The 16,469-nt window shown below is 38.3% G+C and overlaps 1 pseudogene across 1 annotated transcript; it reads left to right on the forward strand.

Annotated features, from left to right (window-relative positions):
* Positions 1-602: 602 nt before the first annotated feature.
* LOC148754781 (fetuin-B-like) lies at positions 603-13,091 on the forward strand (annotated as a pseudogene). Its single transcript, XR_016019773.1, has 6 exons — positions 603-755; positions 2,057-2,144; positions 4,033-4,201; positions 4,937-5,038; positions 11,649-11,732; positions 12,638-13,091. The product of XR_016019773.1 is annotated as a fetuin-B-like (transcript).
* The last annotated feature ends 3,378 nt before the right edge of the window (positions 13,092-16,469 follow it).

A 16,469-nucleotide genomic window follows, 5' to 3' on the forward strand; every position in this document is an offset into this window, starting at 1 on the left:
TGGTCTGCAACCAAGGATGAGCTGCTCCAGCACGGGCACAGCATGTATTTCCCTTCCCTTCTGAAATCTCTGGCTTACAGACTCTTCCTCTTCTGCCAAAGTGTGCGGTGGGGGAGTCAGAAGCACAGATTCCTACTCCAAAACTGGTGTCCCTGCTGATCTCCCTACGGTCCCAGCCCTGAGCTCTTTTGGCTGTACATTTTATTTCAAGAGAAAATAATTTTTGTTTTGCCAAAAAAAAAGTAATAGAGATTTAAATTTTTCTGTAATAAAGCACATTCATTGAATGTCTATTAAGACCATTTACTGTGCTAGACAATTTCCTCTTGGTGTATGATTGAATCCTCACTCTGAGGTCCCCGTGATCCCATTTCTTTTGCCATGAGGAAACTGCAGCTCACAGTGTCTCGCCCAGGGTCATACAATTAATACACGACAGAGCGGGCATTCAAACTCAAGACTTTTCAACCTCCGTTGTACCATGTTCTCATGAGGCGTTATCAACATAGTCAATACAAAAAAAAGAAAAAAACATCAAGATAATTTCCGATTCTGATACATCATTCTCACAATGCAGAAACCCTTATTAAATACCTCAGTGACTGGCGCTACTCCTAGTACCGCTTTCTCTACCCCTTCCCAAGGAAGCAATCAGATCTGTGTGCCATCTCACACTAGACGTGTTAGAGACTGACTGCCATGTGCTCAGCAAGAGGGCGTGGAGGGACTGTGGGGAGAGGACACTTCACGAATCGGTAAGTGCTTGTGTCCAGGAACTCTAGGGAGAAACGAGGTCTCCTCTGTCTACAGGGTGAAGCTTGTTCAACCTTTTAAATGTCCTTCTTTATAATCTCTTGGGCATGGTGCCCATGGTGGGTATTCCAATTCTATTAGACAAAACAGAGTTTAATTAGAGAAGTTTCTGAGAGACCCATCGGAGTTATGACTCCAGAATTGAAATGTTGCTGCCAAATTGTTTCCTATTTCCTACTTCCAAGACCTTCCTGCAGGTTCCCAGTCTGTGTTTAAATTGTGAGGAAACGAGCGGAGGTGTAGCCCTCTGAATGAGTATTTAATGAAGATTATAGAAGCAATAAAGAGAGAGCTTTTTTATTTTGCTTTACTTTGTTTTAATGAACATCAACATGAAGTTTGAGGCTGGGGAGAGTAAGGCTTACAGTGTGGGAACTCTCAGAGGTGCCCTGGAAGGGTTTCCTGGAATCATAGAACCCGAAGGGCCTCAGAATTGATCCTTTTAAAGATGATCTTTGAAGAGACTTGAAAATAATATAGTCAGTTTTCATTGGATTCTCAATTATCCTGTGATTTCTATTAATTCTTGTGAAACTTTATGAGTACAGGATTGTGTTAAGAAGTAAACTCTTTTATCGAGCTATCTTTCCTAATCATTTAACCAAATTTGTCCAACTGTTCCTATTTGGTTTTAAAGAACAGATAGTCTGTTTACCCTGTTGTGAATTATAGTTGTTGAAGTGACACTAGCTGCTATAACACATACCCTAATAAGTGTATACTGGTTCCAACATGATGGAAGTTTATTTCTCACCCACGTAAAGTTCAAAATGGAAATTACTGATCAAGAGGGGGGTTTCCTCCAGAAGCGACTTGGAGACCCGGTTCCTTCCACAACGTGCCTCTATACTCTGCCACCGTCAACTCGTGGCTTCTATGATTGCCATCCCCATCTGCATCAAGCTATAGAAAGACAGAATGTGGAGGGTAGAGTGTACATGGGAGAGCTTCATGGGCCAGAACTGAAAGTGCTTACAATCTCTTCTGCTCACCTTCATGTGGTTAGAGCGCAGTTATACACAGTCGCATCTGATTGGGAAGGAGGCTGGGAAATGGAGTCTACCTGTGTTCCAGGAGAAGGTTGAACTCTTTGATGACCTGCTGGCAGTTCCTCACACTGAAAGCCACTGAAATTGTCCTTAAATGTTTCGTTATTTAAAAATAAATGTCCAATTTTAATTGGGAGGTATTTTTAAAAGTCAGGTTGTTTCACCATGTAATAAACTGTGTTTGTTGGTTTCAGGTTTATGGTCAATGCAAAGCAATAATTTACGTTAATAAGCCAAGGAGAATTCTCTATTCACCTGCGTATAATTGTACTCTTCGTCCAGGTAAGAGAGGACTCTGATTTTGTTCATTTGAATAAAAGATGGAAAAGAGCATTAATCAGGGTGATGCCAGAGTGTATAGAGTTCTCCCATCCTTACTCCCGATTCATACCAAGAACAGGTTCTTAATATATCCAATACTTTCCTGCCCTGTGAAATTCAACTTGCACTGTTCTTCAGCCCACAATTAATCTTCCTAAGTCACCTGTAATAGTTTGTAATTGAGTACTGCATTAAATCCTAAATTTTCAGTCTGACATAAATGGCATCATCTCTATACTGGTCCCCGGGCTCCCTTTGTAGCTGTTTCTGCCATTACCTCCCTGACTACACCAACTCTGCACTTCGTTTAACTGGATGCCTCACTATTTTCTGAACACACATCGCACTTTCCAATCTCTGCATCTTCCTTGTGCCTTTCTCTCCCCTGAGGATGGCCTCCCCTGACACCCTCTGCCCTTAGAACTCATATATCCAATCTTTAAGGACCACCACCAATGCTGCTTCTCCCTCAATGTTTTCTATTCAGGAAAGGAACAAGTGGTCCGGTTTTTATTCCTATAGAACCGTGATCTAACCACTCATGCAGCCCAGACTATGCACGGTCTTGATGTGAAGTCTTGTATCTTGTTTCATATAGAATATTTCATCCCTTCTTCCTTCCTTCTACAACCCTCCTCCCGTTCCTATCAAGTGTAAGGAGTCCATAATACTGTTGATGAAATTCAGTAAATGGACTAAAAATGAGGCTGAAACTAGTGACAATTCAAATGAATGCACGTGCATTCATTGTGGGTTCTTTGGAAAGCAAGCATCCAAGGCTACTTGCCAAAACACTATGTGCATGTGACTCCCCTGGTGGGTCTTGTTCAAGTGCAGATTCTGCTTCCATAGGTCTGGGACAGGGCCTGTGAGTCTGCATTTATAACTAGCTCCAGGTCATAACAATACTGCTGGTTTCTTTGAGGGACTTGACAGCAGCGCAAATATTTTATTAGATACGGTTTGAGCGTCCTGGTTTTAAAAGTTATTTAAATAAATTAGAGAACAGCAACTAATAAAACAAGTCAGGACTCAAATGAAAGCCATAGGTATTGGAGTTTTGGGAGGTCAGGAAGCGGTACCTGGGAGGGGGCCCGGAGTGACAAGCTGTGGATGTAACTCCACCATAATACATTCTAAAACACCCGAATAAACACACGACTGATCAAAACAACGTGTTTACTCTGCAAAAACAACTTGCTGACAAGTCCTCTCGCCTGAATTTCACAGTAGTTTTGTGACTCCCAGTCCTAAATTCTGGATGTACCTTTAGAGTGATTATTCTATCCAGTTACACTGTAATTTAACCAATGTTTGTCTTCTGGCTCACCTGTCTAACCAGAGAGACTGTGCTTCCACCTTCCATATGTCATTCACCCATTCATTCATTAAACCATCATTTACTAAACACTCACTGCGTATTACACATTATCTCAGGTGTTGGGAAATAAAAGGTAAGACATGACAATAATAAAATCCCAACCTTTCAAGACATTCAGCTGCTTTACAGAGGCATTGATGATGGAAGATGTTGATCTACTAATTGGGAAAAACGTTTTTATGTCAATACATGTTATGTGTTTTTGAAGAAAATTCCTAGGGTAAATAAATTTGGGTCAGATGAAAAACATCTTGCTTTGATTTTTCATAAATTATGAAAGTAATACATGTTTATTGAAGAAAACTCACTGCTGACAGCTAAGTTTCGTTCCTGTAATGCCTTTTCCACTCCATCCTTGCAGACTATTATCTTCTTTTTCAGTCTCTGCTTCTGTTGTGGTCATATGATTTATAGGATTCAAAATAATTGGGAAGTTTTATTTGAAACTGCTCTCTTTGACACCAACAGTTTCTCGAAGAAAGATTCACAGAATGTGCCCCGACTGCCCCAGCCCAGCCCCATTGACTTGTCAGATCCAAGTGTTCTGGAAGCTGCCACTGAGTCTCTTGCAAAATACAACAAGGAGAGCCCCTTGAAGCTGTATTCTCTCGTCAAAGTCACCAAGGCTTCTAGCCAGGTAAGGCTGAAATGCCCACTTCCACCCACAGTGTGTCTGAGGACTTGCTATCGATTCCTAAACTGAGAGGAGAGAATTAAGGCACTTCTTTTGATTAGAACCCAAGAGACTTTCTTCACCCCCTACTTCAGTAGACGGATGCATATTCAATTACGTTTCGATTTCTGAGTGATTCTATGAGATTTCCACAAGACGTGTGGGATTTATTTTTACCTCATTGCCCTTAAGGTAATAATAGAAATGGACTCATAGTCTCCTTGGGTTATTCTATCGAGGTTCACTGTTTACTGCTACTTTCTCATATCTGATTGACTTTGGACCATTTAGCAAGTCGATTTCTGCTCCATGTTAAGGCCTGGAGTGGATGTTGAGCTTTATGGGTTAGAGGAAATGGAGGCTCATTTGTATTTAAATTATGTTGATATCCGTCATATAAAGAAAAACTAATATAAAAACAAATCTACAGGAGGAAAAATAAGCTCACGCAAAGGAAAGTTTTTAGAGCCCATTCAAATTGTTAAGGGAAAAAAGGTATGCTGATTGTGTTTTCTAAATAGCAAAATCATAATACATGGTTTGATCATGGCGGGACTTACAGGAAGGGACAACAGGAAACCTGTATTAACACTCTCTCTGGGTATGGATGGTTCCTGTAAATATAATGCTGACAAACCCCAGTCATTTCTCCACATGGAGAAGTCTGATTTTTGTTTCTTAACTCTTGTCTCATACCAGTGGGTGTTTGGCCCTTCTTATTTTGTGGAATATCTAATCAGAGAGTTACCATGTACCAAATCCCCAGAGACTGTTTGCATACTTCAGCTCCCTGACTCGCCCGTGAGTATCCCTGAATGTCTTCATAATTTAAGATTTGTGTTTACAAATCATTTATATGTATTGTTGAGCACAAACTACATATGAGGTGTAATGCACGAGACACTTTTCTTCCCTTTAAGGAACAACTGACTATTTAGAGATTGTGCTGGCTATTTAGAGATTGACCATGGACCATTTAGCAAGTCCAGGGATTTGGTACATGGTAACTCTCTGATTAGATGGCCCAGGTGCAATAATATTTGATTGCAAGTGCAATTTTCATCAGCAGTGTTATGTCTTTGCAGAAAAGCATCATAGGAGGCTATAAAATATAGACAAATCTCCTCAGTGGTTGGTGATGGTCCTGCTTTTATCTGAACAAATCCAGTTACATTTGGAATACAACATAGTATTGCATTCCTTGGACCACTCTTTAAGAAGGACAAAGTCAAATAGGATGTCTTTCAAAGACTGCATCCGAGATGGGGAGGATGCCTTGAAACCATCTGAAACAAACCTGGTGGGAATGCCAGTTGGCACAGTGAGTTGTAACATGATTGGGCAAAATACATCAAAAGTCTCCCCCCTTATTTACTTATTTATAATAATAGCTTTATTAAGATATAATTCACACAGCATAAAATTCACCCTTTTAAAGCATACAGTTTAGTGGCTTTTTTAGTATATATGTAGAGTTGTGCCACCACCACCAGTATCTAATTTTAGAATATTGTCATCAACCCCAAAAGAAACCCCATACTCATTAGAAGTCATTCACCTTGTCCCCTCACCCAAGCCACCGGAAACTGCTAATCTACTTGCCATGTCCATGACTTTGCCTTTTTCTGAACATTTCATATAATGGAATCATACTGTATGTGACCTTTTGAATCTATTTTTCACTTTGCATAATGTTTTCAAGATTTATCCATGTTGTAGCATGTGTCAGGGCTTCATTTCTATTAATGGCCGTATAATATTTCATTGCATGGTTATACCATGCATTGTTTATTCATCAGTTGATGGATATTTCGGTTACTTCCTCATTTGAGCTATTATGAATAATGCTGCTATGAACACTTATGTACAAATTTTTATGTACACAAATGTTTTCGTTTCCCTTTGGTATATACCTTGGAGTGGGATTGCTGGGTCATATGAGAACTCTGTTTAACCTTTTGACTAACTGCTAAACTCTTCCAAAGTGACTGTACCAGTTTTACAATCCCATCAAAAATATATGAGGGTTTCAATTTTGCCACGAATTTGCCAATATTAATAGTATCGTTTTTATTATCGCCGTCATACTGGGTATGAAGTGGTATCTAATTTCACTTATTATTTGAACTTTCCTCGTGGTTAATGACGTTGAGCATCTTTTAATGTGCTTATTGGCCGTTTGAATATATTCTTGGGAGAAATGTCTAGTAAAATCCTTTGCCCAGTTTAAATTTTGACGATTTATCTCTTTATTGTTGAATTGTAAACGTTCTTTACATATTCTGAATACAATCTTCTTATCAAATACATGATTTTCCTCCATTCTATGTGCTTTCTACTCATATTCTTGATGAAGTTTTTGAAGTACAAAGTTTTTAATTTTGCTGAAGTTTTATTTGTATTTTTTCTTTTGTTGAATGTGCTTTTGGTGTAGTATCTAAAAAACCATGGCTTAATCCAAGATCACTAAGATTTACATGTGCTTCCTCTAACAGTTTATAATTTTAGCTCTTATGTTTAGATCTATGACCCATTTTGAGTTAATTTTTGTACATGATGTGAGAGGTAGGAGGTTCAACTTCTTTCTTTTGCATGTGGATATCCAGGTGTCCCAGAACTATTTGTTGAAAAGATGATTCTTTCCCCATTTAATTGTCTTAGCATACTTCTTGAAGATCAGTTGACCGTAAATGTAGGGTTTGTTTCTGTACTCTCAGTTTTATTCCATTGATCTATATATGATTCCTTAAACCAGTACCACACTATCTTGAATACTGTAACTTTTTAGTAAATTTTGAAAGTGGGAAGTGTGAGTCTTCCTGTTTTGTTCTTATTCAGTGTTATTTTGGGTATACTGGATCCCTTGCATTTTCATATTAATTTTAGAATCAGCTTGTCAGTTTCTATTTTAAAAAGGCAGTTGGAAATTTGATAGGGATTGTATTGATTTGGTATAGGAATTTTTATCTTAACAATATTCAAAACATGAATATGGGATGTCTTTCCATTTTGTTCAGAACTTATTTCATTTCTTCAACAATGTTTTGTAGTTTTCAATGTGCAAGACCTTCACTTATTTATATACATCAATATTTTATTCTCTTTGATGCTAATATGTTACATTTGACCTCTTAATTTTATTTTTGATTGTTCATTGCAAGTATATAGAACTACAATTGATTTTTTTCATATTGACCAGGTATCCTGAAAACTTCTGAAATCATTTATTAGTTCTAATAGTTTTCCAGTAGATTCCTTAGGATTTTCTATATACAAGATCATGCCATCTGCAAATAGAGATACTTTCCAGTCAGCATGCCTTTAATTTTTTTTTTCCTGCCGAATTTCCTTGGCTAGATCTTCCAGGACAATGTTGAATAGAGTGGGGGAGAGCAGACATCTTTATCTTATTCCTGATTTTAGGGGGAAAGCTTTCACTATTTCATAAGTTACTATGCTACTAATGGTAGGTTTTTCATAGATGTCCTTTATCAAGTTGAGAAAGTTCCCTTCTATTGTTAGTTTGTTGAATGTTTTTATCAAGCAGCAGTGTTGGATTTAGTCAAACGCTTTTTCTGTGTTAATGAGATAATCATGTGATTTTTTTTCTCCTTTAATCTATTAGTATTGTATATAACAATGATTGATTTTGTATGTTAAAATAACCTTGTACTTTGGAGATAAATCCCAGTTGGTCATGGTGTATAATACTTTCTATATGTTGTTGAATTCTGTTTGCCAGTATTTGTACAAGATTTTTCATTTATATTCAAAGAGATATTGATCCCTAGTTTTCTTGTATTGTCTCTGCTGATTATCATATGAATGTAATATTGGCTTCATAGAACGATTTGGAAAATTTCCTCTTCTCTTCTATTTTATTTTGGAAGAGTTTATGAGGGAGTTGGTGTTTATCTTCTTTAAATGTTTGGTAGACTTCACCAATAAAGTCAACTGGGCCTGGGCTTTTCTTTGTGGGAAGTTTTTTTGATTAATAATGCAATCTCTTGTTATAGATCTACTCATATTTTCTATTTCTTCTTGAATAAGTTTTGGTAATCTATAGATGTGTCTTCCTAGGACTTTATCCATTTCATCGAAATTTTCTAATTTGCTGTCATACAGTTGTTCATAGCATTCCCTTTTTATTTCTGAAAGATTGAAAGTGATGGTCCCTCTTTAATTCCAATTTTAGGTATTTGAGTCATGTTTTTCTTGGTCAGCCTAGCTAAAGCTTTATCAATTTTATTGATTTCTCAAGGAATTAACTGTCTGTTTTTGTCATTTGCTTTTTTTTATCATCTTGTTTGTTTATTTCCACTCTACTCTTTATTTTTGCCTTCCTTTTGCTTGTTTTGGGCTTAGTTTGCTCTTCTGTTTCTAGTTTTCTAAGATGAAGCTTAGGTTATTGATTTGTAATTTTTTTTCTTTTAACATAACATGTACATCTACAAATTACCCTCTAAGCAATGCTTTAGCTGCATCTCACAAGTTGTGCATATTGTGTTTCTGTTTCCATTCATCTCAAAGTATTTTCCAATTTTCCTTGTGATATCTTTTTTGACCAAATGGTTATTTAGGAGTACGTTATTTAATTTCCACATAGTCCCTAATATGTGAAATTCCCTAATTTTCTTCTGTTACTCATATCTAAAATCGTTTTATTGTGTTTGGAGAATGTACTAAATTATCTCAGTTCTTAAATTTACTGCAGCTTGTTTTATGGTTTAACATAAGGTATCTACTGGAGAATGTTTCATGTACACTTGAGAAGAATGTGTATTCTGCTGTTTGATGAAGCATTCGGTAATTGTCAGGTTTAGATGGTTTGTAGTGTTGTTCAAGACTTCTATTTCTTTGTTAATGTTCTTTGTTATCGTTATATCCATTTTTGAAGTGAGATTTCCAACTGCTATTGTTGAATTGTCTACGTCTCCCTTCTGTCAGTCTTTGCTTATGTATTTTGGGACTCTGTTGTTAGGTTTTATACTTATATATACGTATATATGTTGTTGTGTTTTCCTAATAAATGTACACTTTTGTCATTATGAAATGTTTTTCCTTATCTCTAGTAACCATTTTTGTCTTAAAGTCAATTTTGTCTAACATTTGTTTAACATTTGTCTAACATTTTATCTAACTAATTTTGTCTAACAAATTTGTCTAACATTTGTCTTTGGTTGCTGTTTACTTTCTAAATTTTTCCCATCTTTTTACTTTCAACCTATATATATATATCTTTGAATATAAAGCGTATCTCTCAAAACACTTTTATAACCAGGCAATTGAATAGTCTCAATTTTCTCAAGGAATAATTGGGGAAGCATCTTCACCCTATTCTGTGGAACTCTCTTTTCACTTGCCAATTACATCTTGGGCAGATCCTATATCTTTCTCATTATTTTTCGAAAGAGAAACACATTCAATTAGGTGACTAAGGTTCACTTACATGTATGGAAAAATCTGTTCAGTCAATTCTTAATCAAAACTTCTGTCTCATATTCCACACAAAAGCTTTTCCAAAGCCTGACCTAGAGCTGCAGACCTAGTGTAAGAGGTCTGTTCTTTCATTCTTTCTCTCCCTCTTGCAACCGTTTGCTGAGTTCTGGATCTTCCAAGTTCCAAGAAGGATGAGAGAATTAGAGGAAAGAGTACAAAGCCTTTTTACATAACTGAACTTGCAGGTGTAGTTTTCTCTTGGTCTACACTGGCTCTCTATGAGAGAGACTCCTGTGATGGTTGTCTTAGGTGGTACAGGAGTGAGTTCATCCAGAGGTCTTTTCCTAGTGGGATGATGTATTCTCTAGCGGACACCTCGGAACCACCCCTTCTCAGATTCAGCCCCAGAGATTTTTATTATTAAATGTCCCATATCTGGGAGTCCCTTGGGTGGGCACTTTCAAAAGAGTACTACTTATGACATTTCCTTGTCCCATGGAACTCTCACACGTTTTTACTCTGCCAAAAGTGGAAATGGGCTTTCCTTTGATGCCTTTTCTCCTTACCCTCTCATAGAAAGATGCTTTCCCAAGATCCTGCTCTTAGAATGCTCTGAGAAGCACATCTCAATCTCCATAGTTCATATGTCCCTAAACTTTAGGGTTCACATGGTAAGCATTCCCTCAAACTCTCTTTGTGGTCCAGTCTAGTTTTAGCACCACGTAGGCCTGTGAATTATGTTAGTTCAGTAAATTTTAGCGAGAGTGAGAGTGGCTGGGCTTTACTTGGTACAGGTAGCTGCAGTCTCTCCAAAAGGTTCTCGTAGAGCCCTTTCCCTATGTGATTTGGTGACAAAGAGAAGGGAAAGGCTGAAACACCATTCCCCAAAAACGTCCTACATTAATGGATTTTTCACACATGAAGGATTTTCTAATATTCTCTTCATATAGCCTGGAGATGGGTGGTAGAGTAATATTCAGGCAATCTCTTTGGACATATTTTAGTAAATTCTACGTGAGGACTGTATTCTTAAAATTCTTTAGAAATTGAGGCAACATTTTATTATAAAATTTTAGTTACACTTGAAAATGTGCATACCCTATGACTCTAAAATTTCTCTTCCAGGAATTTACCCTAGGAATTAATTAGAAGTATATGAAAATATATAGCTTCAAAGTTCAAACAAAACCAATGATATTCAATCTAGTGTCTAACAAAACAGAACTTGTTGAATAACTCAGAGAAAAATGACATAGCCATTGTAAAAATTGTAGAAGACTATTCAGTGCCATAAAAGGATTTTCACACTATACTGTTAATTGACAAAAGAGACTTATAAAATAATATATAGTATGATCCTACTTTTCTAGAAGAAAAAATATATATGCATAGGAAAAAAGATTAGGAGAAAAGGAATCAAATTATTGCAGGAAACCAGTATCGTTCATGCAATTACAGGTCTTTTTATTTACTTTCCGTATGTCCATATTCTAAATAACTGTCACATTTGTAATAAGAAAACATAATTATGTTTAAATGAAGACAAGTTGAAGGAGCTGAGAGTGGTTTCATCTGAGAAGAGTAAACTCAGATGGAATGTACATAAAGTGCTACTGCTACATGAGAGTTGCAAACAAGTTTTCTAATCAACCTAAGGGGAAAAGTAAGGCCAAGATGTAGACGTTCTATAGACACAGATTTCTGTTCAGTATAAATAATTTTCTAATAGAGTTTGTTCCTCAAGATGTTCCGAGTATCCCATCATTGGAGGCAAGCTAGCCTTGTTTAGGTGATTACTTACAGAAATAATCTAGAGAGAATTGGCTCAGAGCCTGCCTACTGCATGGTAGTAGATTAAAACTGTTTGGCTGTGTGTCTACACAAGCAGAAAGCAAACTGATTTACATTTATGATCACTGATAATTGTAATACTTAAACAACATGTATTTTCTCTTTTTTTTTTTTTGTTTAGCCTGTTGGTATTTGCAAAGGTTCTCTGAGTAAAAGAGGATTCGAAAAGTTTGTCTCCGTGTCTTGTAACTTCTTTGAACCACAGGTATTTTTCGATCTAATTGTCTTCTATCTACGTTTCAACTGTTCCCTACCCGACCCTCTCCTTTTAATTTCCTAAGATCCATGATCACCACTTTACTCAGACTGCCCTGAGGTCACACCCACAGGATAGCTGGTTAAAGACCTGTCACTCTCTGTTTTAGTCCCAATGTGGTCCTGAAGAATAAGTAATATCCCTGAACAAACAGGAACCTACTAGTTTGGATGTCTCAGGCCTCTGAGATTAAATTAAGTCTTCTAAAGACCCTTACACTGAATCATAGGGAGAAGTGTTTCCATGAAAATATTCAGTCCCTTTCCAGAATATTTATTGAACACTTACTATAAGGCAGACTGGTATAGCTGAAAGGGTGGTTGAGACCGGCCACCTGGGTTCCAGTCCTGCTCTGATACTTGCAAGCTGTGTGACCACGGGCAAGTTTTTACCTCTTGAATTATGGTTGCCTCTTTTATGAATGGGAGTGCAATACTTACCTCCTTTATATCCCTGTGAGAAATAAGAAGGAGACCTGGATACAGGGAGCTGTATTGGGCTTGGAGAAATAATCAATAAAAGGTAGCTGTTACTGCCACTTCTAGGAACAGGGAGACAGTTCCCTGGGGACTTTGAATAAGCCATTTAAACTCTCTGGACCATTATTCAGTTAGGAATTTGTGAAACTTGCAGTAAAGTTTCTAGCAGTCTTAATACTCCCTGGCCCTCATCTGTAGTGCTTTATAACCCTTTAACTAGAGGCCAATCCTTTTAGCTTGTCTCTCTTTGAAACATCCCATTATAAAAGCACAGAACAGCTTAGCCTGGTACCAGTCATGGCAGGGATCTCCCTGGGGGACATTCTTTTATTGAAAGCATTCTTATTTCATGCTTCCACCCCTGTTGTTACCCAGGGACTTGTGAGCATCCTCAGGGTGGAAGAGCCACAGCAGAAAAACACAGCCTTCGCTCACTCACCTTCCGAAGTTGCGCCAAAAGGATCTGTCCAACACCTCCCTGACTTGGAGGATGAGCAGCCCGAAGATTCCAAGGGAAAAGGCCCTGTTGAGGCCTTCCCTGTGCAGCTGATCTAACCACGAATCCCTAGGGAGAAACCCTGGATGGCTCCTTTCTCTTCCTGGGACCTATGAAGGAGACGCTGGTTGTCTTGCATTTCCCCAAGGAAGAACAATGCTCTGCTGAGTGCCCAGGACCAGCCAAGATGGCCGACCCTCTTGTTCTCCCACCATGAGAACCACATAGAGTATTCCATGGGGATACGGTGCCCTGAAGAAGTGGTGGGGGTGTGAGACCAACAGAGAGTTTGAATGTAGAGAGTGGCTAATAAAGTGTGTCTTTTTGACTCTTGTTGGTCTCATCATATTGTCTGGAAGTGGAAATGGGACCAAACCCTCCACTTGTACACAGGGTTGCATGCTTCCTAAATTAGCCAAGGTCTCATTCCATGTCTAGATGCCTCTGATGTCTTCCAACTCTCCTTTGTAACGGTTACTGACTTTGAGCTAAGCATCTTTGATGTAGGGCCTGCCATCTTTAGGCATGACCTCCTCTTTCTGGGCAAGAGTGTATTATCATTCTTTCGATCAAAAGAAGATGAAAATTGAAGGATACCACGAGACAGGGATTCATCACAGAGTTTCACTCTCCCTTTATTCCATAATTATTTCAGCACCAAGTATTGGTCAGATGTTGTCTGCACAGCCTTGAACCGAAGGTGGATTTTTTTCTTACCTGTCTGAATAGTCTCTGGGCCCAGAACTTGATAAATTCACGTGACAAATTTGACAAATTTACTTAGCAATGGTGGTAGACGGAAGAGACCATTGCCTGTGGACTATGTTTGATCCTGGGAAGAATCAGCCATTGTTCCAAGTTGGGGAGCCTTCTGGCTTCTTTAATAGTTTTGCTCAGACAACAAATGAAGAGCCCAGGTGACATTCATTCTCAATTTTTCACTTAAAAAACAAAAATACATGTATATAACATATATGTAATATATAGGTGATATGTATATTATGGACATACATATATACACACAGCTATTTGTTTTATATATATATATATATATATATATATGTGTATGTGTATATATATGACAGGTGTTATGGGCTGAATAATGACCCCCAAAATTCATATACTGAAGTCTTAACCCCCAGGACCTCAGAAAGTGATTCTGTTTAGATGGGATATTTTAAGAGGTGAGTAAGTAATATGAAGTCATTAGGGTGGGCCCTTATCGGACGTGACTAGTGTCCTTATAAGAAGAAATGATTAGGACACAGATAAGCACAGAGGGAAGATCATACGAGAACGCAGAGAAATGGTGGCCATGTACAAGCCAAGGAGAGAGGCCTCGGAAGAAACTAACCCTGCAACACCTTGATTTCAAACTTGTGTCCTCCAGCATTGTGAGAAAATTAATTTCTGTTGTTTAAGTGACCCAGTTCATGATACTTTGTTATGGCAGCCCTAGCAAACTAACAAAACAGGGAATTTGCAAATATAACTCTTGTCCTGCGTTCTGGCAGCTGTTTCTGAAAAGAGGCACAGAGGTCTTAGCATAATTTATTTAAAAGTAGTAGACAATATTCACCCTATATTACTCTTATCTGCTTCCTGTAAGAAAGAAAAATAATTAAGTGCGGTGTCATGTAGAGTCTTAAACTCTGTTTCAATCAGTGTCTGGCAAGAGACACAGGCCATAGGCAATGATCTCTTCCATCTACCCCCATTGCTAAGTACATGTATCAAATTTATCAAGTGAATTTATCAAGTTCTGGACTTGGAGAATATCAGATAGGTAAGAAAAAAAATCCACCTTCAGGTTGAAGGCTGTGCAGGCAATATCTGACCAACACTGTTTCAGATAGTTCAACTGAAAAGACTTTAGTGAAAGAAATGAAGACTTGTGGGCCAACTTAAGGGAACAATGGAGGCTGAAGCACCTGGAGAACAGCAAGAAGCCTTTGCCACTCTGGACCTGAGGAGACTGCAGGAGGAGGAGCCTTACCCAAATCCAGGGGGAGCTGAAGCTGTAGGTGGAGGGGCCACCTGGCAGGAGCTGCCCTGGTGGAGGGATGCAGCCACTGCCAGAACCTAGTGCTGAAGCAGAAAGGGGCAGGGAATGAACAGCCTGACCTCTCTCTCCCTCCTTCCCTCCCTCCCTCAGTCCTTCCAGTCTCCTCCTCCCATTGGCTCTTTGAACCCAATAGTAAGCTAGCTAGCAGGGGAGCCTGGGTTACTCAATCCACAGGAGTCAGCCTTCTGAGGCAAAGCCAGGCAGAGAAACGCAAAGAATGGACCTGGAGCAAACAGAGGAAAATCACTGCTAGCGCTAGGTAGGGTATTTCCTAAAGGTGTTTCATAACACCCTCCCATACTGAGTAAAGCATGTGGAAGGGCCCTAGACTGTGGGTCCTTCTCGTTGTGTTTCTTGTTGGATAGACAAGGTAACCATCAACAGAGATAGAGCACGTAGGAGGAAAAGAAGTTTTGAGCAGTTGCTGCGTTGATTTCATTAACTTCAAAGGAAGCATTGTCATTCTCACCTATTCTTTTTCAACATCTGGCAATTCTGACTCACTCTTTCTTCAAACTTTCTCAAGTAGACATTGTCCCATATCCTCCAAGTTCTTCTCCTACCCTTCTAATGATTTCTCCTAGGCATTCGGGTTCCTCATTGACTCATCGCTTAGATGCTGTTTCTCTAGTTTCTGATTCTTGATCTTCTTTTTTTATTCTGCAACTTCCACGTAGTCAAGCTAATCCAATAGTCTTGCCAATAGTCTCAAAATGCTGCAATCATTAATCATTTGATGCCCTTGTATTCAATAATCAATGCCTTGCAAATTGCTAACATTAATCTTCTATGCTGAATTTCAAGAGTCGGGCATTTCAAGTTACATGGTATTAAGAGTTCTCTTTGATGAATCTTTAAAAGTAGCTTCTCCAACAATAAGAAAATGAACAACCCTATTAAAAAATGGGCAAAATATTTGAAAAGGCACCTCACAACAAAATAAATAAAATGGAAAATAAGCATATCAAAAGATAATCCACACTGTATGTTATTAAGCAATTGAAAATTAAAACAATATTGAGATACCACTACACACCTATCAGAATGGCCAAAATCCAGAATACCATCAACACAAAATTCTGCAAGACTGTGGAGGAACAGAAACTCTTATTCATTGCTATTGGAAATGCAAAATGATACAGCCACTTTGGAAGAGAGTTTGGCAGTTTCTTACAAAAATAACATACACTTACCCTAATATCCAGCAATTGTGTTCCTTGGTATTTGCCCAAATGAGCTGAAAACTTATCCCCACATAAAAACCTGCACGTGGATGTTTATAGCAGCTCTACTTATAATTGCCCAAACTTGGAAGCGACCAAGGTGTCTTTCAGTAGTTGAGTGGATGAACTGTGGTGCATACAATAGAATACTATTTATTGCTAAAAGGAAATGAGCTATCAAGCCATGAAAAGACATGAAGGAACCTTAGATGCATACCACTAAGTGAAAGAAACCAATCTGAAAAGCCTACATATCTATGATTCCAATTCTATGACATTCTAGAAAAGGCAAAACTGCAGAAAGAATAAAAAGATTCAGTGGGTGCCAAGGATTGAGGCGAGTGATGAATAGGCAGAGCACAGTGTTTTAGGGCAGTGAAACTACGCTGTATGGTACCCTAATGGTGGGTACAGGTCATTATA

This window comes from Rhinolophus sinicus, chromosome 17, assembly GCF_057876585.1.
Source record: "Rhinolophus sinicus isolate RSI-liver-muscle chromosome 17, RSI-T2T, whole genome shotgun sequence".
NCBI lineage: Eukaryota > Metazoa > Chordata > Mammalia > Chiroptera > Rhinolophidae > Rhinolophus > Rhinolophus sinicus.